We start from the raw sequence: 20091 nt of genomic DNA on the forward strand, positions 1-20091 counted from the left end.
TTACATTCAAGAGTCCACTGTAAGCCCTTCTAACCTTGTGTCATTTTGTTACTATACTTCATGCAAAGCAACAGATGATGCTTGAAGCCCTTGTTAAGACACAGTTGTTGTAACCTTTACCATATGTTCTATTATGTCACTTTGATTAACTAAAACAGTGACACAATGCGATTTGATTTCACTTAAATGAAACTGGGAGTTGATTGTAATGACAGTAATGACAATAATGACAATAATATGTAACTGACTATACAAAAAATAACTGCCTAGATTGAAATAAGAATATCATTGCTCATAAATATCTTGAGATTAAGACATTACTTTGAAGAGACAGTTACACAGTGGTATGTGTCTGAACTGGGAATGAGAATAATTCTGCTTTGCTGACAATAGACCTTGAACATGTCACTCAGTTTCTTTCCCTGTAATGTATACAAAATGTACTACACGACCTGCAATGCTACTTCCAGATTAAAGTTCTTTAATTCGGATTGTTTACTGCTTTTGTGGCTTCATTAATTATTATTCTAAGAAATAATTGAATATATATTTTTGACATTATAAAAATGTCACATAGGAATGGATATATTTCAAACAAGAATTATATTCTTGTTTTATTGATAAATTTCAATCTGATAATATTAATCATTATCTTCAATGCTACTTTAGGTTTTGGAAAGTTTGTGAACCTTTAACTTATTTATATCCAAAACTTCCTTTTCCCAATTATTATGATTTGTTATTAATTTTCCTCTTTTTCATAAATATCTTAGAGTCTAACATTTATACTTACTACTACTAATAATATCACTACTCTGTCCATAGTATAGGTGTATGTTTCATATTTTTCAAAATTATTTTTCTTTCAGTGCTCAGGCTGCAGAACAGAATATAAGACTCTCTTTTCATTTGGTACTTTGTGTGCAGACATTGAACATAAGCTGAAAAACCAAGTCAGAAAGGTGGCCGCTTTCTGTTTGTTTGACTTTGGAGCAGATGGTAGAGGAGAATACGGGCCCTTGGTGACCTAAACAGAATTTCCTGATGGACACACCAAAACCAACAAGGCTCGTATCAGAGGAGGATGACGACTATTTGAGATTCTTATTTATAAAAGTCAACAGTGAGGATAAAAATGAGACCTGTTAGGAAGGTTGGATTGCATTTCATTTCTTTTTGAAACTGGCTTATTGTATTTTCATTATACAGCTTCTGTTTCCTGCTTTATTATCCAGTGAAGCTTTTAATCTCCCTACAGGTAATGAGAACCACAGGTCAATTCTGAGTTCAATACCAGTATGTTACCTGGTAGCATGGATGTTATAATAGATGTTTGGTGATTTTTATTTTCACAGCAAAGAGAAGTGAATGCTCGTACTAGGCATGGCATGAGGACTGCTTGTGATAAAATTATTCTGATATGCAAAATAGTTTTTCTCTTCAAATAATTTTCAGAACTAAAAAGAGACTATAGAATGGTGTGTCCATCCTATGAATTCTGACAATCTCCTCATATAACTAACATTTTTGTTATTGCAGTTTTTCTAATAATCGAAGAAGACCACAGAAGGGAAGTGGGTTTAAGTAACCACATACAGGACCTGACAACCACACGTAGCTGCTGGACATCTAGTCGATACAGATGGAATAAGAAAGACACTAGGCATTCAATGAATAACAGAGTCACATTTGTAAAAATACACACATGTATTTTTAAACTAACAAATGTCACCCAGGGTTCTGCTAAAGCTCTCCTGCAAAGTGAAACGTCCTGCTGCACTTTGTGGAAAACTCTTACCTACCACTGCCACGCGTGCTTCTATTTAAACACTTTGATTCACTTATCTTGCCTTGTCTAGACTCCCTAAATGGCAATCTTATTTCTGTACTTATCCATCTATTTCTGGGCATCTTTTCTATGCAGTGTTTACAGGTGTTTTCTCATCCTTCTTGTTTGTGGCTTCTCTCAACCCAAAAAATTTACACCTATCAAACATGCCCCTGGAATTCTTTTTCATAACACATTTCAAACTAATTTATTTGATGTCTTTGATGAAGTGGTCTCCTAGACCTTGAACCTTTTAAGATACAGCTGCTTTTAACCTAATTATAGTTTTTCCTCCTTCTCACCTCAGTTCTAGCATCAAACTATTATTCTTCAGACGTTATACGTTTTTCTGTTTTCAAGTGTTCTACTTCTAATCTTTGCACTCAAACAGTCCTCAGCAGGACAGCAGAGGGTCTTATAGCATTTATTTATTTTTTGCTGTTGCCTCTGTTTTTGTTTCTAAAGTGCCTTTCCTGTACATCTAGGGGCTGAGTCTGCCCCGTTACTCTTATTTTTGTCTTCTCACTCCATTCTCTCTAGTGCCCCTCTCTCTCCCTGTAGAATGTAACTCTCTCTGAAGCGTTAGACACGACACACACCATCGCCAACCTGAAGATGCACTTTTCCTTCCATGTCATGCCCTCTCATCAATGGTTCACCTTTTTATTTCTTTGAAAGCACCGCTAAATAATCAAATAGAGCTACTGCATTCATATTACATGTGTCTCCTGCAGATACTTTGAATCACCTGCTTCAAGATAATATTCTGAAATCAACCCAAAGTGCTTTTTTTTTAGGCCACATTAAAATCGATCTTGCCCTGGAACAACTTACTATCAATCTAGTCAACATAATGTCTCCCGTTCCAGCATTTCTGATGTTCATCCCACATTTATCATGATGCCTGGTGAGACATCTAGCCTATGTTCTAGCACACAAATATTCTCTTTGAAAATATCTTCACAATCTTTTAAAAGTCCTTAGACTCATAGACATAGAATACAGACTTGTGGTTACCGGGGGGCGGAGGGTGGGAAAGGATAGACTGGGATTTCAAAATTGTAGAATAGATAAACAAGATTACACTGTACAGCACAGGGAATTACAGAGGAAAAAATGTGACAATGAGTGTGCATATGTCCATGTATGACTGAAAAATTGTGCTGAACACTAGAATTTGACACAACATTGTAAAATGATTATAAATCAATAAAAAATGTTAAAAAAATAAATAAAAGTCCTACTGCGATGAAATCATTAATGGAAAAGGCCTTTCAGCCAGTTCGTTAGTCTAATAAAACAATTAAAATATTGACATTAAGAAAAATCTCTATTTGGGTAAAATAACATTTATTTTATTATATTTAAGTGTAATACATTTGAGGAAGAGGTTAATTAAATCTTTAATTGCAAAATTAATTTTTGATACCACCATAAGAAAAATATGGTGTTCTTATAAATAAATACTTTTTTTTCAATAAGCATTAATATTCAGTACAGGCTTTTGGTTTTCTCAAAGATATTACAGATCATTCCCAGATTTCACTTATATCTTTCTGTTAGAAAACAGCAAAAAAAATTTTTTTGCTTTGTGTTTCTTTTTATGAAACTTTAGAATTGGCTAAAGAAAACCAAAAATCTCAGTAACAGTAATTACTACATAGTGACTCATGTTGTGACAAAAGTAGTGGTGTGACGTCTCTGTGCTTGACTTACTATAGAATTGCACCTACCAAATGCGGAATGGTCACTGAGGTCAAGCTATTCAAAGCTAGGGAAACAAATTTACTACTGGACTTACTTCTTTATAGCATACAGGTTTAACTCTGGTGATCAAGTAAACAGCCACAAACACCGATATGAAAACAGTTCTATTACATTTCAGAAACAACCAGCCATTCACAACTATCTTACTTAAAATAGTAAATGGCACTAGTTGCTTGTCTTAGTCTCCATATAGTCTTTTTCTCTAGACAGAAAGAAATTTTCCATTCAAAATAGTTCATAAAACTTTATGTCTTTGTAATCAAGTTAAAACTAGGGGAAATGACTTGCCTCCATCAGCAGGATACCATTTTATTAAATTCAATCAAATGTTCTATTTACACACTTCAATCCTCAATAAAATCCAATTTTATTATTTGAAACCTATAATCTTCAGTGAAATTGAATAAGTGTATTTCACCAAAGCTGAAGTGCTCTGTTATATTAATCAGCTAGACAAGATTTTATAAAAGGGTGGGGACGATGGAGCGAAGGCAGCATTGGTGATGGTCTGTGTTTTGCCAAAACGTTTTAGGTCTCTATTAGAAGTTCATCAATTTTTAGCTTTAATGTCAACATTTTTGTTAGATCAATGTTACATGCTGGAATGAAAATATTCGCATTTTAATATAATGTTTATGTTTCATGTGAAGGGTTTTTCCTTGACCGTAGTTAGAGAATACTAATATTTTAGTATATTTAATTTACAGAAATCCAATTATTTAGCTTATAGAAGAAGAAGCATCATCTGCTTAGGAATTCTAAGAAAAGACAAAGCAGGAATGATGGTAAATATAATAATAAAGGGAGGTACCTAGTTAAAGAGCTTCAGGATAACCTTAAGTAAATTATGCCTTAACAATCATAAATAAGTCTCAGTAAGCTGAACCCACAAGGACGTCAATTCCGAGCAGCCACCATCCCCTGCACGGCTCTTCATGCTCTCAGTTAAGTCTCCTGAGCATCTCCATGGATTTACTCTGACAAAGCCCACTGGGTATGTTTCTACTTTATCAACAGAGCAGAACAAATGGCACTGGATTATGAGTCAGATGCCCTGTTTATAACCACGGATTCAGAGTTAACTATCTGTGCAACTTTGGGCACGTGATGCAAACTTGCTGAGCCGGAGCCCGTGTGCGATCTGTTTCCCCTCCTCACCTGTTGTAGGTCGGGCTAATGAAGGATGACAAGCTTCAAATATGCTTACACAGTGGTCCAGGCAGAAAGCTCTGATCCATCTAAGGCAGCATTAATTTTTTAACTATTGCCATCCTAAGATTGGATAATTTCTAAGGTCGTTACCATTTCTAACATTCCAGGACTCTAAACGCCCCAATTAATTGATTCCTAGTCACTCACAGTGATTCCAAGGCTCTCAGCTCCCTAGATGAACCTAGTGCTATTTATAAATGTTTTCTGGGGCTTCCTAGCTCAGTGTCCCCTCATCTGACTGAGGTGGCTAAATTATGATTAACAAACTGAAGTTCATAAGAAATGTACATACATACATGTATCTATCATACAATATGTACACACATAAAAACGTAGTTTGGAATTAACTGGGATATTCATGATTTTAAAAATGCTTAAGTCATTTATTTCAACTGGCAGTAAATAATAGCTTGGAGATATTTACAAACGAAACACAACCGAAGGAAGAATTATGTAAGAAGATAGAATGTTTTTTGGCTTTAAGAAATGCTTTTTTTGGAGTCATTCAGTGCAGGAGAATGGTGTAAATGTTATCCTGAACTCTGTCAACCCTCTTGAATATTCATCCATCTCTAAACCACCTTTGAAACAGAAAGTGACCAAGTGTGATATGCGATGGAGCGTTCGGTTAAATAAGTCCCCTCCCGTGTACTGGAGTTTAGGCTTGGCAAAGCGCACTAAAGACTGCAGTCTGTATTTTGTTGGATTTAATCATAAAAAGATTTATCAAGAAGTACTATGGTATGGCAGAAAGAGAAAAGAGCTTGGAATTAAAAGACAAGGATTCCAATTATGTTGTTGATCAGATGAGGTAATGGATTATCAGTCATTTTTTAAATATAAAAATTGGATAAATGTTTGTTATTATTAGAAAAATACATAAATAATTTTAATAATACATTTACCTATACTAATTATAATAATTTTTCTATAAGAAACAAAAATGTGACATTATATATGCATGTGTGTGTATATATAATATACATATATATATAAGTGATCAGTTTGCTGTTTATCATACTTTTACTTTAGATGCTAAAAAGTAACTAGAAGTAAACAGTTTTAATATAAGCAGATGTCTTTCCTTACGTGTGGCAGTTAGTTTATAAGATTTTTGACTGTAAGGTAACAAGACTAATATATAGGACACTTTCTGATACTTTACTGTTGGCCCTTTAATAGTAGATAGACAAGAACTTGTTTAAAAATAATAATTTCCATGATAAGAACCCTGACTTCCTTTCCTCTCCAAAAATGTGAGTTTGTCTTAAATTTAGTTTTTATGGTTGTTCTCGCCAGACCTCTTTTCAGCATATGTAATGGTGCCCAGGCCAGAACTTTCAACTGCTTATTTCTTCCCTCTAAGGCAAAACAGACAGCCAATTATGGAACATGATATCACAAAAGTTTTCCAAATACATTTATTTAGTTATGGGGAAATGTGAATCATATTATAAAATTGTTATCATATGTGATAAATGATCTCAGACTGTGTGTGTCTGTGTTTGTCTGTGGATGGACTAAGTTGAAGGATTACAACATAAGGTCATAAAGATATTTCTTTTGGTTAAGTGAGTAAACTTGCAAAATGATCAGAATACATGGTAGGAGATGAATACGTAAAGGAAAAACTATATGGTATATTTTGTTAAGAACATTTTAATTTCAGTTTAGTTACATAATAGCTATGTATGGTTAGAGACTTTTAAGTCATGACTGGACATTTTCAATTTTTTTTTAACATATAAAACATATATTCAAGGAACTGCCATAACATTACAATATACACTAACATATTCAAAAATGCCATTAAGAATTTAAAAGTTATCCTTTTAATATTGAGAGTATTGAAAACTTGTACTACTATGTTCTTGTGGACTTCTGAAATCACAACAAACTACAAATATTTAATTCTTAATAAAAGTCACATGTGTGTAATTTGCTATATTCCTAAGGCAAAAATAAATAAAATATATGATTTTAAACAAAACTCTTTAATCAAACACTATGTTTAGCCCCATGATGTTTATACATCAGGATAAAGAAAAGACATCACCACATTGACTGGTGTTAATGGGGAAATTATACCGTTTATCTTGCTTGTAACTCAGTTACATCTTCTAGAGTGTCAAGTACTACGACACAGGGACAGGGAAACTTTATCAAAAATAATAAACCCCCATCCCGAAAGCATGCAGAATATGAATATTTTTATTAATATAACTCTGTCTACGTACATTTGGTTTTACAATCCAAACATGTGCTCTCTGTTCCCAAGGTGCTAAGGCTGGCATTGTGTTTTAAAATAATACTGTGTGATTTCATATGGATGATTTGTAATATCATCAACCTAACTGCGATTCCACATACTGTCTCTTTTGGTCCTCTCCAAACTCTGTGGCCCAGGTGAATGTGAGTCACCACCCTCATTTAAAATAAGAGGTAGAATTTTAAGAGTCTTAACCAAAAACAAACAAAATAAAACCCAAAAAAGTTGAATATGTGAGGTGACGGATGTATTAATTAACTTGAGTCCTTTCACAATGTACACATGTGTACGTACATCAAACCATCATGTTGCATGCTTTAAATGTCTTACAATTTTATTTGTCAAGTATGCCTCGGAAAGCTGAATAAGATAAAACAAAAAATAAAATAAAATAAAAAGAGGAAATGCATGCAGAGAGTTTAAATGACTTGGCCAATGGCAGAGACTCATTACAGAGACTCATCAGTGACCCACGCTGGACTAAAAATCTTCCTTCTCTCCTTCCAGTATTCCTTTCCTCTTTCCCCGCCTCTCTCCCTCCCTTCCTTCTCCATTTAGTGATCATGCATCTATTCAGCACCTGTATCAGGGGCTGTGAAATGGCCACACAAGTGAGAACCTCCAGAAAATCACTGGACCTACTGCCTGCTCCTCTCTGCTAAGGGACATAAAGCACCTGAAATGGAGGACTGAAGCCCTGGAGAGTCAACAGAGCGGCCTTCCAGTCTCAAGCAAAAGGGACATGACTTTAACAAATATGAAGATTGAAAGAGAACTCATAAACCACACTAGAGAGGATCGTTGACAAAACGGTATGTCCACTACAAACCTCACTGCGTAAAGTACGCAAGCCTAGGACTCCACCTGCTCGACACGCAGGTGAGACAGGTATGTTTCACCGACAGGATAAATGAAGCTGCGTGACGTGCTATTTACTTTACGGAAAACTCTCTACGCAAGTTAAGGAAATGCGTCAGCATTACATACACGCTTTTACGAACTAGTTCTCAGAATCACCCTTCTCCTTTGTAGTGCGTTTTCTTCAATTTAAGATATGGCCTTTGTGAATAAAGAAGGCTCTTAAAATGCACTAACACACCTTACTGAACAAATTTATTTATAATGATACTATCTGCTATTTGTCTTATTTTATGTTGCCAGGACCCACCAAGTGCAAGTAAGTACTTGTCACTGAAGAGGTCTGCGTTTAACGTCTGTCACCCCCATCCAGCAACTGCACCTACGGGGAGCTGTCAGGGAGACTGTTATTCTCCTTTGTAACACCCTGAATCTGTTTCACATCATTTACATACAGATAGTGACAGGCATTCATCATTTCATTATGCTGACGACTTCACTATTCTGATGTATAATGTCTCTTTAATGAGCCTCAAAAAATACAATATTCCTTGATTTATGACTGCTTAACTGAAAAATTATACAAATTGGCAAAAAAAAATCCTCATAATGCATTTTCAGTTTTCCTGCACATTACACTTATATTTAACAGTGACTCATGAGTTAAGATCATGCTTCTTTTGACAAAAGAAATGATCAGAATTTGACTTACTATGTTTTAGTGCCACAGAGGTTTATGAACACATTGAAAGCTTTATGATAAAACTGTGCTGACACGAAAAAGTAGCAAATTAAAATCGATCACTTCCCCCCTCCCCAAGACTGTGTACTGGACAACCACATTCAGTCTCACCGTCAGCATGATAAGGCTTCCTGAGTTGTAGTGAAGGTTATTACCCTAATATTCATTTTCCCCTTTGGTAAGTAAATATTAAGAACCTTGATACCAGAGAGAACTCTATCAAGACACAGAGAAGGCAATAAAAAGAAAAAAAGCCAGAAGCATATTGAAATGGGAAGCTTGGGAATAAGTAGATGTCGCTGTTCCCTTCACTGTTTGCTGACTCACAGGCTCCTCTTGGGATGAGAGGACCACGAAGGTGTCACTAGCCTTGTTTCCTAGTCTCTTAAAAGTAATGCCATTGAAGGTGATGAAAAGTGTTCTATTTATTAATTAAAAATCATTTCCCAAAAGAAACCCGTTGTGCCCCAAACAGGCAAGAGTTCCAGAGAAGTATAAATTATTCATGGGCTGCCAGCTCTTGCAAAAGTAGGAAGCCTTTGAGTGTAGGGTAAATCATATTTGAATGAGCACTATATACAATTAAGAATAAAGGCAGATCTTGAATCTCAGGAGAGCTCATACGTAGACTGAGGAAGGCATACAGAAACAGAACAAAATTTAGGAACTGGCATCCTTCAATTTGATATTAGCCTCTCAAGTTCAGCTTCCATTCAACACATGTGAGATTATTTGTAGCTCTCAATTTCTGAAAGGACAGAAAACCAGGCCAAATTAACTCAGAATCATCAGAAAAAGAGCGGGTCAAGTAAAATGAAAGAAAGCACTGAACGGCTCGCATGCAGAACAAGTGAGAGGATTGCATATAGAAATCCTAAAAAAAGACACACAGTAGATACATATGTACTCTGTAAGAAAATGACCATTTATAAAATATATACAAGAAGATGAGTTCTGTTACTTTGCTGCTTTTTTATCCCCTAGTTTGATTAGACCCTTTCAGGCTCATGATAAATGACTTTTGGTTGTATCTAAATATGTGACTCATTCACAGAGAAAAGATAATAACTAAAATTGAACCAAAAAAAAAAAAAAAGCAATTCTTTGAGTGCTCAAATAGAATAATTTAAAAAAATATTTAAATCAATTTAGCACCATTCACAAAAGGGTTTAAAACTTCCTTAGTAACTACATGGAAGGGAGCATGATGGTTTTCCTACTCTTTGTATGTCAGAGCTGTTTCAGGCAGATCTTCTGTTATTACTTAAAAGGCCATGTTAAATTATTAATTCCTGTGATAAAGAAAGAACACTCATGTTTAACATTTGAGTAGTGTTAAGATCGCCACCTCACCTGCAAAAAACAAGATGTACCACACAAGGGGTGTGTGTGTGTGTGTGTGTGTACATATATATAAAATATTCCCAAACAGATTATGTAGTTTTAGGATAAAAAGGGTCTTATTTCCAAACATCTTTGAATTGACCAGATGCTTATTTATAATTTTAGGACAAATGGGGTCCCAGTTTTTATTTTTAGTTTTATGTTATTTTTACAAAAGAGGTAACTGCTGAAATCACTAAAATAATAAGGTATTATCTAAGTATCCTATTTACAAGAAATATCAATCAAGTTCCATTATGCTAGTGTCAGATGATGTGCTCATCCAGAGATCTCTTCATCTATGAGGCCAGCAATTTAAATAAAACTAATACAGAAAACTTTATCATGAGTTCTCACTGTAAATCATTTTTTCCATACGTTATAACATCTAATCGTCACAATAACCCTCTTAGATCAATATTATTTTTACCCGCATCTTAGTGAGGAGACGACATGGCACCGCCAAAGTCAAAGAGCCATGGAGGATGTGCCAACAGCCGGCCCTGAAGCACGGCCCGCCTGCATCTCAGCCTGAGCTACCGCGGGCCCTGTGCTTTCAGTTTTAGTCCCTCTTCCGTGTATCTTCAACTTCTCTCTTCCCTGATAACTTTCTAAGCTTCATCTGACGGAAGGAAGGAAGGAAGGAAGGAAGGGAGGGAGGGAGGGAGGGAGGGAGGAAGGAAGGAAGGGAGGGAGGGAGGGAGGGAGGGAGGAAGGAAGGAAGGGAGGGAGGGAGGGAGGGAGGGAGGGAGGAAGGAAGGAAGGAAGGAAGGAAGGAAGGAAGGAAGGAAGGAAGGAAGGAAGAGCATCAAACTACCAAACAGATAACAAACCAAAAGGCCAACACACAGTATGGAAGCCTACCAGACCTGCGGGCTCTGCTCTTCCCCCTGGACCGGCTTCTCCTCCATCCCCGTCTGCTCACGCTGCAGTCTAGCGCCACCTGGCGTCAGCCACGCGGCTCTACTACTCCTGCTCTCGCTAAACAGCACAACCCGTGACCAATCAAGTGCCAGCTCCAGGCGGAGCTCACCTTGGGTCTCAACAGGTCTCTCTTTGCAGTGGGCTCATCATTATCACCTCCTTCTCTGTAAAACTCCCTTGAAACTGACTTTATTGAGTCTTCTTGACCTGCCCCGACCTTCCCGTGGACGCCTCACTTTGCGGTTCCCTTTCCTCCACTCTCTCCTTGGAGATCCACGCTCCCCGAGGCCCCGCTGTTTTTCCAATTGGCGATTCACATAGGCAGCTGTCTGCAAACCACTTTCACCTGGTAGCTCAACGGCACATCCTCCAGCCCCCAAAGCAAGCGCCTCTTCTTCATAACCCTCCGCCTATATCGTTACCTCACTGTGAGGCAACGTAGCAAACGAAAATGAAAAGATGTATGGGATATTTTCTTGTTTCTCTTCTCCCCAGCCCTGGCTCATTAACACCCGGTGCAGAATCGTGTGTCAGGTCCTTCTGATGTCGCCACCTCCACATACTCATCTCTGAGTCTCTGTGCAAGCCCCGCCCACATCCTCAGCCTCTTGTCTACCGCTCACTGCGTGATGTATTCTCCCTTGACCACGTCCCACAGGGACCTGGCGCCTCTTTCCACGTCTCTCCGAACATTTTATGCATATCTGCAGCCTTCACGTATTTCCAAGTAGAAGTGAAATGCAGTGGTTTAAGTACGTGGCCTCTGAACCCAGCTTTCCCACTTATCAGCAGACAGGTTACTTAACCTCTCTTAACCTTACTTAATCGCTGTTGTCACATCCACAAAATGGAAGACGGCCCTAGTACAGAAGTCATGGAGGAGCTGCGAGGATAAAGCAGAGCTCTGAGCCAGCCTGGCATAGGTAAACTCGCTGCAGTGTTGTTATAACACAACCTCTAGACAGACACTTTCCCTCTGGACTCCCCACTGGACTGCATTCCTTGAGGGAGAGGATTTATCTTAGCATCACTAACACCTCACACCAAGCACAGAGCCAGGGCCTCTATGCACTGAAATTAACTGAATACGGCTATGAGATACAGCGTTCTAAACAAAAGGCCACTTTTTATTGAATTTTACTCCCTAACTTAAACTCAGGGGGAAGTAAGCAAGTCAGATGAAACCCGTGAGGGGTTTCACTCCAGACCGAAGCCCTCTGTGTGATTTTTCAGGCCTGGTCATGGGCGTTACCTGGCCGACCTCAGGGGGGAAGCCTCCGCCCCACTCCTGACGGGGGGCATAGCCCATCCCTGCAGAGAGTTTTCTGTGTCCCAGCCAGCCCTGCCTGACACACGTCTGCATTCTCACCACGTGCCTTCAGCCCGAGCCCTTGCCATCTGGGAGCTTGGCAGAGGCGGGGCTTTCTCCAAACGAGTTTCCTGCTTACGTGATCGCAGCAAGTGACTAAAGGCTTGGCTGTTAACCTTCCTTCTGGCTTATTGTCTTAACTGACAACTCAGACACCCGGCAGCTCTGCTCTCTCCAGCTCAGCTCTTGATAACTAAGAAAGAGATGGACAACAGAGGCAGACTGCAAAGGGAAGACTTCCTGGGAAACAGTATTTTGCCATTCCCACTTTGTAGGAAGATACACTCTTTTGAGTGGTTCCGAGATTTAGAACCAGGATACTCTCAGCTTAGAAGACATCTTAGAGATACTGTAATAGGTTTATTCATGAGTGAATGGTTGACCTGAAGTCTCTGTGACCTGAGGGCACAGCTGGGGCAGAGACAAGGCTAGAGACTCGCTCTGAAAACCTAACTTCCCTAGTGCTACACATTAGATAGGGTTGAGCCTGGAAACACACAAGGATATTCTGTTTTCTTGGTTCCCTTCTTGGAGTTAGTGTCACTAAATCATACAAGATGGTGATACTCCAAACCCAAGTGGTTGGAGAAAGAGTATTAGGATAACCTGAGAGCAGAAATGTAAATATACGTGTTTTGGTCACACAGGCATGAAACATCAACTTGTTCAAGTTTCTCAATGGACTTATTTCAGTGCGAAGGCTAAAGATGTCAGCATTATGTCGCTCTAACACCACAGGTTTAAAACTGTCTAGATTTAGAGAGCGAAAGAGTAGATGTACTGGTCAGTAGGATTTACTATTTTGTTTTAAATCAGTTTTAATTTCTACCACAGTGTGTTTACTGGTTACTCTCCGAGCCTAATTTCAGAGTATAAAATAAAGTTGAAATAAAAGTCAGGAAATCAAGGAATTCATCTCTAAAAACAGATCATCTCTGAGATTCATCTTTGCATCTTAGACTTTTCCATGTAATGTTTCCAGTTCTACTGCTTGGTGTCCCTCAGTTTTCTCTGGCTCTGTGCCAAATGTTAATACTTCAAATTTTCTTTAAGAAAGAAACACAGCTACTGCTGGCATGAAGTTAAAACTTGCTCCTTAATAACTGAAACACACTTTGTGTATCTGCCAACAACAGCTCCTCTCTAAGCGCAGAACTTCTATAATAAGAGCCAAAATCTAAAAAAAAAAAAGAAAAGAAAAGAAAGAAAGAAACATCCCTAAGTATGAAAAGATCATTTCTCTTATTTAAATGGAAATCTTTCCTAAATTCATAAATAATGTAGTTTTTTCTCTAAACCCATTGTTACTAGCATCATCATGTGTATGGAACACTACAGATACCTTTTCACATCAGACTCAGAGATAAAAGCAACTGATTCCAGAAACATGATTTACCACCTAGTGAGCTCTTCAATTCTTCAATGTTAAATCTAGGCATTTAAAATTTTTTATCCTAAGGTAAAGATACTCTTTTTTTAGAAAAAACTACCTAAAGTACAGCACAAAGTATCAGGCAAACAGAGTAAATAGGAATATGCAAAAAGTTAATGTCCAGGAAATGTTAAATACTTGTACTTAAGAAAAAACAAACAAACAAAAACAACTACTTTCTTTAAGCAAATATCACAATGAAGTATCATGTATATAAATACCACTAGAGGGCTTAATCCATTTTGCTTAATAAAAAGAACTCACACAAGGTTGTCTTCTTGGTATAAATGAACTATATTCATCCTTATAATCAAAGTTATTTTAAAAAAACAGTGATAGAGGACATAATAAAGTGATTAGATCAAGGAGATTTTGTAGATGGAAGTGGTGTGTTAAGCAAATTAAGTGTGTTAAATAAACTGCATGACTTCAAATACCACTTATTCTGAAATGACACCAATTATTCCTGCAAATCCGTATTTAACAACATGGTTCTGACAAATGGCCCAAGCCATTTTCAAGGAAGATTAACAGTTTCAAGGCAACTCACAAAGTTCTTTCAGTCACAAGTCACCAACAATATTAATTTAGAATAATTTGCCTTCACTCAAGGTAGTCTCTTTATTTCACAGGAATATTTACCTTCATTAAAATGTTTCTATGATTCTAACTTAGAAAAATTATATTATAGAAGATACTAAACATGACTTGTCTTTGCTTTCCTTCTTTAAAAGGACACGTCACATTTAATAAGTTTGCTCTTGTCTCAAGTGATAATCTGCCTTTAAATCAATCTCATTATCCAGTTATATTGTGAATACACATTTTTATGATGAGAGAATAAAAATTCTAAGACTCAGCTCAGTAAAATAAGTCTCAGACTGATTCTAAAATCTCTACTTACCCATTTAAAATGTGAATCAGCCCCATTGCCCCAAGTCTTGGATGTAAGTAAAATAGTACTACAAATATATTTTCAAATTTTGAAGTGGAAAATGTAAATTATCACATTGTAGGAAATCAATTACCTGTAATTATGAACAAACTAATAGAATATAAATTGTTTTATTTATAAGGATTTTCCCAAACTACATGTTCAGTTTGAGGTAAAAAATTGTTAGCTGTTATAGGATAATTTAAAAAAAAAATCTTTCAGTATCTGAATAATTTTTCTGGTTAATAAGACAATTCAAAACATAGAACTTATTTGACTGTATCCTGTGGTGACATTCAACATATGTAGTCATCTGCAGGGTGTGGGTGACCAGTCAGAAGACCCAGCTGAGATAGCTACAAATGATTTCAAAATCTAATGAAACCCTAGTTGTCTGGAGGTTTTACTATTAAATATGATCTCCCTGAATTTCCCCCAGAGGTTATGTTTTCCTGTGTAATTCACCGGACTATCAAAGACATTGCCACGTAAGAAATATAACCAGCCACCTATATCCCACCAGTAAAATGGCATCATTTCAAACTCTTTACAAATCACAGTATCACTTACCTGTGAATTACAGCACAGTGGGAAATATTATGTGGACAATACATTTCTTTGGTTATATGACCAAATCAAGCCTTGTAACTACTGTTCCTACATTATATACATTACTCTTGAATTCTGCTAAAGTTGAGCACATATGACATTATCAAGCCACAGAAAAACTAGCATTCTAATTTCATTAGAAGATACTTACAGTAGTAAGCTTCTAGCAGCGATCTCAATGCTTCATCCAGAATAAATATCACGTGAGTGGAATATCCAGAGATTATTTTTATCTTTTTTCTCTAATTTACATGATCGCTGCATTCAAGTCTGAAAAATAAAAAAAATTAGAATGCCTTACTATCAAGTGCAATGGCACAATTTCTGTGTAATTTGTAGAACAATAAGAAAATGCTAGAATATTTTCCTGAGCACAGTAAGTTTTCGAATACTGAATGAGTATATCATGAAGAAATTTTAAAATGTTTTATGCGAGATGCAAAAATTATCAGGCCCACCAAACTTATATTAAAATGTGCATTAAATCATGCCCAACAAGTACTCATTTTACTTCTTCAATAAGATGAGAAATGAATTTCCACACACTGAGTGATCTTAATCACACATATTTCTACAAAAAAAGAAGTGTATTGAGGATACTAAGAAAGGTACAAAATATATTCTTTTTTGTTTCAACAGTTACATCGTTATCATAAAGCCGACCTAGAATATTTTGGTGAATTAATAAACTAGCTTTTAGTATTGGAGTAGTCACAGCGAAGTCAATTTTACCTTTCTGTATCCAATTAAGGGATGCATATTCATATTATGTCTGGCAAAAAGAATATGTATTCAAATATTATGAGAGATTTGTTAAAGGAAGTTATAAAAATAAAGTATCACATTTTTACAATGAGCTGACTCTGGAGAAAAAATATCTAGGGCTATCTTCAGATTCAGTTCTCTCCAATTTGCAAAGGCAGAGAACAGACCTTCTTTGTTTAAAGAGGTTACCTATAGCTTAGCTAGCAACTGAGATCAAACCAAACAACATTCATGGAAAGAACTTCCAGTGGAAAGGCTCTTTAATGCTACTGAACTGTTTTAAGTTGTTTTAATGGGAATAAACTTAACATCTAGTAATAAAAACTACAATGTTTCAAGATACAGTCGCTTTAATTATTAAACAAGCAAAAAAAAAAAAAAAAGCTATTTTAAGTACAAAGGAATTAACTTCCTCACCCACACCTTCCAAAAGTTGGAATTTCCTGGATTCATTATATGTGAGTCCTCACGATTGTCACAGAGAGTAACAGCAGCAGAAGTCACCCAATGTGACCCTTGTAATCTCCCTCACTGTGAGGGGAGGCAGCTTAAAGAATAAATAACTTGATAAAAGACCTGCCTCTTCAAGGAAAAAGAAAATCCCTAGCTCTGAATGCAATTACTAATGTCAGTCAACAGTAGCTTGAACTGTGGAAAACCCACTTCCTTTCTGGTTGGTTAGTATGACCAGTCTGATTTTTAATGCCTCCTTTGCCTCTGGTACCTCAATTTTTTTTTCCTTCCTGGTCATGTAATTGTTAATCCTTACTATTCAGGAATTTCGAAGGATAACTTTATACATTGATAATAATCCGACATAAAAATTTCAAGGCAAAGAACTGATCACAGATTCAAGAATTTCATTCAGAAGTATTTTCAATTATAATTTGAAGTTTCCCTTTTATCTGTTCCCTTTTCTATGAACTCATAATGTATATGTTAGTTCTCTGTTACTTTTCTTTCAAATCTCTCGTATCCTTTCTAGTAACGTCTATATTTATGTTTAACCTACTTTATTTTTTGATAAATATTTGAAACGTTATTTCATCATGTCCCAGGCAATTATTGCAACTGAAAAAAAAATCCACTTCTGTAATTTCCGTTGCATTTTAGAAGTCTTTGTAATTTTTTTCTTTCAGAATTTTCCCCTAGAGTCTGATTGTCTGATCTTCATTTCCTTCTGTTGCATTATAACCTCTTTTCGAAACTCGAATTTCTTCATTATGCTCTCACATTTTAGAGAGAATATTTTGCTTTAACATTTATGAGACTACGAAGTGTCAAAGCTCTTTCTTGTATCACTCTGTGTCATTTCAAATAGATGTTGTTCATCTCCTGTTTACTTATGTGCCTTGCCTTTCTTGCCTGTGTTGTGGATATGAGCTTTCTATGTACAGAGAGGATAGTGTTCCCTTTTTCAGTTGTCAAATTGGGGCTATTCAGCGACTGAAATAGTGTGTGTGTGTGTGTGTGTGTGTGCACGCAAGAGAGTCTGTAATCTCCATCGAACGTCCTTGACTCAAACACTCCCTCGAAAATGTCATTTGTTTGGCTGATTGAGCCCATCTTCTCGTTGGTTTGCTTTTTCGTCTGTGTAACCAGTATCATGCAGAGTCAGTCCCTTTAACTCACTGAGTCACTCAAGAAATATGGGCTGAATTACTGAACGAATGAAGACTTCCTGCATTTGATCAAATGGTGATGGCCAGTAGTCACTCCCTTACCAGTTTCAAGGAACTTTGTGCAATATAGCTAGCCAGGCAGTCTGCCTGGAAATGGTTCTTGCTTGATGACTGAGGAGGTCTGTGTTAGATACTGAGGTCTTAAGTTTCAGTTTTCATTAAGTTTGGCATTCTTTCTTACCTGGCAAATTTACAAATTCTAGGTGGGTGAATTTGCTGATATTAAAGTTGAACCTGCTCAAGGATTCATTATCAGGATCACTGGAAACCAGTGAGGGTGTGATCAGATCAGAATTGTTAATGAGGGGCATTAGAAAAAAGGATACCATTACCCCAAATCTGGCAAAATTACAATCAATTCCTGATCAATTCTGAAGCAATTTTTCACCCTGATATTTCAGTCCTACTCTGAAGTGACTATCGATTGTTTTGCAAGCCTGGAGTCGGATGCTGGTAGCAATGTTTACTGCCATGGCTCAACAGAGGAACTTCATGTAAAATCACTGTACTAATTTTTTTTCCCCAACTTTGGAGATTTCTTTGCTCTTCAAGACAACAACCTTATTATCTACCAGGTGACCGGCCGGAGAATACAGAATTATAATCTTGAAGCCAAACACAGAAAGGGTGGGAGGAGGGAAAATGATGCTTGCATTCAATGTCCCTGTCCTTTCCATGTCTCTCCTCTCATTCTTAACCATAACTGTACACTGACTCTTTTTTTGAGCTTGTGGAAAACAATCAATGAAAATCAGGTCTGTTTTGCTCTTAGCAAGGAGACAGCCTCAGCATCCTCTTTTATTCTTGGAGGACACCTTGTGCCCCACAGGAGTGGCTGGCAGTAGAACCCAAGTGCCTCCTGAGTTCCTATGCTACCCCCAACCAGAAGGGCTCTTAAAATTCTATGTGCTGAGAAAGAATAAGGCCTTTGCTAGTACGTAAACTTCACACATATACCATAGTTAGAAGATTTGCTTCTATGACCAAAACAAAATGAAACAAACAAAACAAAGACAAAAACACAGTAGGCCCCAAATGACTTATAAACTGAATCTCTGACATCAAAACTCTCTCATGTATCCTTTGATGCTTTCTTCAGCCATTATTACTCGACCCGGGCTTTTTGCACGAGCAATTGCTTAGAGGGTCAATGGAAGAGATAAGTCGTTATTTGTCACCAGTCCTATAATGCCAACCCTTCCCCCATTTGATTCATTTAACACATTATTTAAAAAGGACTTGACTTTATTGGCCAACACTTAGTGTTACTTGTTAGTTGCTATTTAATTTCAACATTTCTTTTATTTATGGACCCAGATGGTTAAGTATGTGTTAATGTGCCCCAGTGATATTTTTTATGTGTTAAATTTTCCAAAGTTAGTATTCAGACATTGTTAAGAAATCTGTACTTTGGGGGGGGGGAGATATTTTTCAGATAATTTTAAAATTAGAAGGCTCTCTACTACAGTACAGGAAATGCACATGTAAGAAAGAGGTCAGATTTCCAGGACGTATTTGCAAGTTGTCTGCTTGATTTCGGGTGTAGCATACCATCTGTTTGTAACAATGTTCTCAATGGTCTTTAAGTTCCCAGAATATTCAACTAAAGCATCTACATTTTGGCTTCATTATATTTTGGTAAACATGTCTGGGAACCAAGCCACCACTAAAAACACAAAAAATGGTCAGAAATGAAGAGTGCATTCTGACTTCCAATCTGGGATTCAATAGGCAGAGAACACTACCAGCCACTCCCCCCGAGCAGCCCACAGCCCTCAGGGGGAGCCACTGTCACCTTGCAAAGGACACACCTCGTCCTCACACGCTGAAATCCAGAACAGGAGCCACTAGATCTCTGGCTAAAACTGGACACACAACACTGCACAGTGATAATGACAGAATACGAGTAACCAACAGCTGTTAATTTCTCAATATATATCAGGTCAGCATTGTCTATCAATTTTTCATTCACACATGAAATAAGAAATACCATTACCGTCTCCATATTACATATTAGGAAAATGAGGCTAAGAAATACTAAGTGATTTTCTCAAAATAATGTACCTGCTAGCAGAGTCAAACCAATTTCACGATAAAGTTAATCCCATATTCCTTCCACTAAGTTGTGCTATTTTGTGAATGAGCTATTAACGACAAAAAATGAGATTTTTTTTAACCGAGTAAAGACTATATTGATATATATAACACATTAGAGGCAAGACTTCACTTTAAAAAATAATGTACAGACATCTGATATATTGTTTAAATAATAAGAAAAACACTTAATAAAGTTAGTAAGTGAATCCTCTGAAATATA

General features: G+C 36.8%; 1 protein-coding gene across 3 annotated transcripts in view; it reads right to left on the reverse strand.

Moving 5' to 3' along the window:
• Nucleotides 1-20091, reverse strand: part of TENM3 (teneurin transmembrane protein 3) — a 2090952-nt gene that overhangs the window by 1997459 nt on the left and 73402 nt on the right. For all 3 annotated transcript variants that reach the window (XM_064477579.1, XM_064477578.1, XM_064477577.1), the window contains exon 2: nucleotides 15479-15597. The gene's annotated coding sequence lies outside the window, so the exon portion shown is untranslated. The remainder of the gene's footprint in view (nucleotides 1-15478; nucleotides 15598-20091) is intronic.

The sequence above is a fragment of the Camelus dromedarius genome, chromosome 22 (genome assembly GCF_036321535.1).
Source record: "Camelus dromedarius isolate mCamDro1 chromosome 22, mCamDro1.pat, whole genome shotgun sequence".
NCBI lineage: Eukaryota > Metazoa > Chordata > Mammalia > Artiodactyla > Camelidae > Camelus > Camelus dromedarius.